This window comes from Bombus terrestris, chromosome 14, assembly GCF_910591885.1.
Source record: "Bombus terrestris chromosome 14, iyBomTerr1.2, whole genome shotgun sequence".
Classification (NCBI taxonomy): Eukaryota; Metazoa; Arthropoda; class Insecta; order Hymenoptera; family Apidae; genus Bombus; species Bombus terrestris.
This window is the reverse complement of record NC_063282.1, coordinates 3,589,647-3,595,653: the sequence shown is the minus strand read 5'-3', so window position 1 is coordinate 3,595,653 and position 6,007 is coordinate 3,589,647.

The window sequence follows — 6,007 nt, the reverse complement described above, 5'->3', positions numbered from 1 at the left end:
CGCTGCTCCTTTTTCAGATATCTCGTGGTGGGGGTAGATTCGATGAAATGACGGCGGTTTGAACAATGTTTGGCTGATGCCAGAGGGTAGACAGAGTTTCTGTACATTTCATAGCTGGATGATTGATGGTGGGTTTTAAGGGATGTGACATTTTGGGGATAGAGATAGGTTCCTTGAGATAGAGATGGAGCTGTGAACTTGAGTGGTAATGAAATCACTGAGTGGTAATTGGTGGAAAGTGAGAATGAAAATAATTGATCAGTCAGTGATAGGGAGTGCTTTGTGGAAATCGATAGATTCGACGATGAAAGTTTGGAAAATGTTCGAGGGTGGTTTTGTAAAGTGATTTATACTTATATCGTTACGGGTAAATGAGAAGTTTTTTAGAATAAATGGAAACCTGTAGATCCTAATCCGGTAGATCCTAATCCTAAGTCAACATAGGAACTAGAGAGTTTCCATTTCAATTTGTAGCGGCACAGGAGTCAGAGGATGATCGAATCGAGAGCGACTCATGTTGTTATTTTGCCTCGGAACATTGACACCGCCTTGATGCATGAAAAGTAACGATAAATAAACTCCGGGCAAAACAATATCGCCGCTACATGCAACCGTCGAACAAAGACGAATTTGAATTTTCCGACTCTCCCCCGACCAGTATAAATACGCGGACGCAAGAAAAGGAGTTACAGTCAATTGTCGATCAGGTATTAACAGTTATTAACGGGTATTATACGAGTTTCACGAGTTATACGAGTTATCCGCGAACGATCATACACTGTCTTTACGAATACGTTGTACAAGCGTTTCTCGACTGTATTTATATTTATTTAATTTATTCCAAATATATTTGACGGTTTGCAACAGCAATCTCTCGTTTCCATTTTATTAATCCTTCTCCACACTATCCACCACAATTTATAAAGGGTTGAAATTTCTATGGGAATCAATAACGAACTTCTGTGAAGACCATTTTTCTTCAGGTATGTTTTTGTAGGGGTGGATTCGTTGCGCGGAACAAGGGTTACGAACACTGGATTTTTATTGGACCAAAACGTAGAACGAGTTCTAACAGAGTACATTAGATTTCTCGTATCAAGAAGAATTCTTAAATACCGAGAAAGCACATATTTTCATAGACAAAAGTTTGGAATTCTATAGCGAAAATGAGTAGTAAGTCTAATAAACGAAGAAATTCCTACGAATTTCCTGTTCCTGGCCATGTGCGAGTTCACGGATGAGAGATTAGAAGGAAAAATTTCCGAAGTCGTCGCGAGAGCTGAGCAACCCAGTCGACCGCGAACAAGTTAAGCAAGCGACGAGCGCAAATAACGCGATTCGCTTTAAGTCGTTCTCTAACCGGGGGTGTCGAGTGTTAACGCATGATCAAAGATCAACGGCTACCAACTTTCGCTTTTTAGGCCCACCATTTTTTTTGCAACCGGCGAGGAAATGACGATGCTCCGCTCGAAACAGGACGTGACACCCGATGTTCACGGTAAGAAGTTTAATTGAATCAAAAAGTCTTTCCCCTTTTTTCTCTTTTCATCATCAGACGTATAAAACGAATTTAAAGTAAGTAAACATTTACAGACTTCAAGACGAAACAATAACGATTAAATGAAAGAAATCTCATTTCTTTATTATAAAAGACATTACCCGTTTCGATTGATACTTTTACGTGGTGATTAAACTAAATCAAAATCTTCAAAATGTCAAACCAAATATCTTCAATCATCTTCCATCTCCTTATCTTAACTGATAGTTCTTAATATTTCACGATAAAACAATAATTTTGTATATAATACAATAATTTTGTATAAAAGATATCCCACTTCGTAATTTGAAATTTTGTACTCCAACTAAACTGAGTCCTCAGGGAACTTAATCCTAACATGTAATCCTAACCCTAACCATAACATTAACCCTAACCATAACACTAACCCTAACTCTAAACCTAACCTTAATGTAAACATTTTAATATCACTATCAATCTCTTTATCCAAAGTAATGATTCCAAACAAAAGGAATCAATAAAGTGAATGAGAAATAAAAATTAGAAAATGAGAGAAATAAAGCTTTTATATAGTGAAAAATACGTCTTTTGCTGGTAAAAATTATTGTATTGTACTTAGACTACATTAAAATCCCTACACATTCAATCTAAACATCTTGAACTTACCCTAAAGAGACCCATCTTTAAGTCAAATGATGGTTAACGTTTCCTTCAATTATTTCAAAGCGTAGCGTCGATTTGTTCCGTGAAAAATGTCCAACATGGACACAGTAGACTTTCAGGGAAAATTCAGGAAAAAAGAGTTCATTGTTCTAGGAGGGTAGAAGAGAGGAGAGTCTTGTCCAGTCGTTGATGTGCCATCAATGTTTATTATCGTCGGTGTTTGTGCACACCGTACGTTCCGGAGCACGAGAATGACCAAACAGAAGGCACAGCGAGCGTATTGTGAGGGGGTGGAAAAGCGGAAGAGAACTAGCTGAGGACCACCCGGTGTGGCGTCCTGGCCAAAGTAATATGGCGTTACTTTTAACAGAGTTGCCTGTTCGACGGTATCCCGCGGCGAGGACAAAACAAACTCCCTAATGTCTTCATGCTACTCATCGCGAACCATCCTCCATCGGGGATGCAGAAGAAAGAGAAAAAAGAGAGAGAAACTCTCCTCTCAACAGCCCTTGTCCAGTGCGTTGCAGCCAGTTGGTAGCTGTTCGAGGATTACCGCACCGAGAGGAACGCTGAAGATGCTCATCCAAGGTTGCGACAAGATCGTCACGGTATCGTCGGAATATCGTTGATGGCCAGAGCGTGAAGAGAGGAGAATTCAACGGGGGATGGATGAAGATGTAATTGATTTACGGGGATGCCTCTGGGCCACTTTTGCGTGTTTGTTTTCGGGTTGTCAGCGGTGACAAGAGGCGTCTTTTCGATCGCCTTCAACTGTTCACCAAATTTTCGAACGCCTTCCACTGTTCACCAAATTTTCGAACGAGGTATGGAGATTAGAGGTAGGGTTGAACAGGGGTGAAAGACTAGAGATCGTTCGCGACCACTTGCCCTTGCTCTAGGTGTTTTGGAGGTTGAGCAACTTTTGGAGCTTGAGGACCTCGTGGAACTTCTGCAGGTTGAGCAGTTTCTCAACTAATTATTCGAAATAACAGATGCTTCTTTATTATTATATGTTATATGTGCTTTCTTTATTATTAAAGTAATTCGTATTTCTATAAATGAACATATGGAAATGGTTCGTGAATTCGTGGTTGGGAAATAAAATTAAGAAATCAATAAAAAGTGGAGTCGATGAATCTGGTTTCTGGCTCTGATCGACCCCCCTTAACCTTAGGCCACCAGCGAAAACACAGGACTTAGGGAGTCCAAATAAAAAGTCTCTCAAATCCTTCCAGTCCAAATCTCTGTCCTAGATCATCCCATGCTGGACACCTGTCACACCTTCTTTCTCATTGTCAAATCCTTATCGGTCGTTATCATCGCGTATAGCATCGTCCGAAAAAACCTCTGGCACCAGTGTGTAACCGATCCTGACATAATATCGTGGGCAAAAAACAGGAGGTTCGGCTGACGTAAGTGTGAAACAGCGGTGCGAGAGATACGTATCTGGTCTCATGGTTCGCCATGAAAAGAGGGCGTAGTCAGGAACCCGCAAATAAATGCAAATTGCTTGAGACCTGCGATCCGCCCACCTGACAACGAACTCAACAGCCCCGGAACACCGCTACGCCGTAAATAATCCACCCCCTTCGAGCATCGAATCCCTTCCTCTTCGTGCATTCTCGCTGCTTTTCCTCTTCCTCTTCTCCTTCGCCCTTTCCTCATGCCTCTCTTCCACAACGCCGCCAATCATCGCAAAGGGCTCGATGTGTAAATAGGGCATCGTAAATATCTGGCGAGGCGGCATAGTGGATCCACCTGAAGATGCGGTTCGATGCCGGAGACCGTAAATCATCTTGGGTTTCCGAGGTACTTCCGTGGAATCTATGATGATCTAAGAAATTGCGGTTTCCGAGCTCTCAGTATTCGTGGTTTTCGAGGCTCTTGTTGTTTGAGTGACTCGATTCCGGCTAATATTGGCGATTGTTTGCAGTCGAGGCTTTGTAAAGTGAATAGAGGAGACGGGGGGGGGGGGTGTAAAAAGAATTTGAGGACTAAGAGAGTTAATGTGTTTGAGGTTTTTGTAGAATTATAAATTAAGAAGAAAGAAGGTAGAGATACAAAGTAAATACCTGAATTTTAGTGGAGAATCGGGGATGCAATATATAGAGCTATTTAAGGAATGGAATAAAATACCTGAGACGAGAAAAAGTGGAAGAAAAGTGAGAAAAAATTAAAATTATTCAAGGTGATGGAGTTTCATTGAATGTACTAGATATAGTGTGTAATTCTTTCAATTATTACTCAATTATGACGTGATAATCATTCAAGGGTAACCATAGATTATAAATACAGGTAAATACAACGTATAGATTGTAAATACAGGTAAAAATATGAATGTATGAATGAATGAACAATGAAAGGTATGAAGTTTTTAGGACCCTGACAGAATTCTTAACACTTAGCCAACTGAATAAGCAAATTTTCTCTCTGTAAAAAACATCGCTGCGTAACCGAACGGGAAGATCTCATTTTTTGACTTTAGCAACGCGTTTTCCTTTTTTCTTTTGTTGTTGTTGTTGTTGTTGTTATCAGTTATTGTTTACCTAGAATTGTTGTATATAATAAAATACACCAATTTAGTGATGTTAAAATTAATTACAAGGTTACACTATCAGTTATAACTAAATAAAGTTATAATCGAACGATACCATACTGTAAAAAAACATTAAAATCCATTATGAATATTTAATTTCACGTTCAAGTCGTGTTATTTATCTTTAATCATCCTTAATTTTACCTACGTTTAATTAAATTTAATAAAAGTTTTTAATTTTACCTACATCCTTTATATTTTTAATGTATACTTTTAATTAGAATTTTTCTATAAACAATATATGAAATCGTTAAATAAAATCATTACCGCAAAATATAATTAACTACTTAAATAATAATAATTTAGACTTCTTTGTCTTCAAAGTAGTGAATATTACTCGGAAAAATGCGCGGTGGACAGCGTATAGGTTGGTTTGTCCGAGCGCGATTGAAACGTATAGCTCGCTGTGGCGCGCGCGGTTGGCTAAGTGTTAACTACAAATCCTAATCTATAATACAAGTACATCAGAACATTATCTATCGTTTGAAGTTAAGATTCGCTAATTTTTGATGCAACAGATATAGTTAATATCCCCTGTGTTAGAAAATATAAACCAACTTTACCATTTGTAATTCAATAAAATTTGGAAAAGGTGATTTGGAAAATTTCAGGCAAATCCTATAGGTTGATTTGAAAAAAAGAAGGAGGAGACGTAATTAAAGGAGTGATATAGAGTTATAGCCTGATGTCCGAAAGATAATCGAAGGAAGAATTGGCCAGGCAAAGGTGGCTGGTTCCTTTGACCAAGCTACTCTGGCCGCTATCGAAATTTTTCACGGAACACAATAAGATCGATCTCGACACGGAGGACCACGCAGCACCTTCCAAAGGGAGTTGATTTTTTGCCAGCAAATAACCCGACTGTCGAGGATTCTTTGTCGGTCCACAAGAATGGATTTCAATGCGATTTTGACGAGGATGTTGACAGATTCGCAACAGCAGAACCGGAGGGGTTCTAGACCGTATTGTCAAGATTCTGTCGATAGTCGATTCCTCTTGCGTAAAATATTCTAAGTTGTTTTCAAAGATTTTATACCTTTATGCATTCCATTGGATATTACATATAGATTACTGAATATTAATATTTTGGTACTAATGTCACGTCCCGCGGCCTGCGCGATCCGTAACGCGAAAGTAAAATTGGTAATTTCTTTCAAGTCGACAGTTAATCAAACGTTGGGGATCTTCCCAAACATTTTCCAAAGAAAGACCCCGACATTGTTTCATTTCCG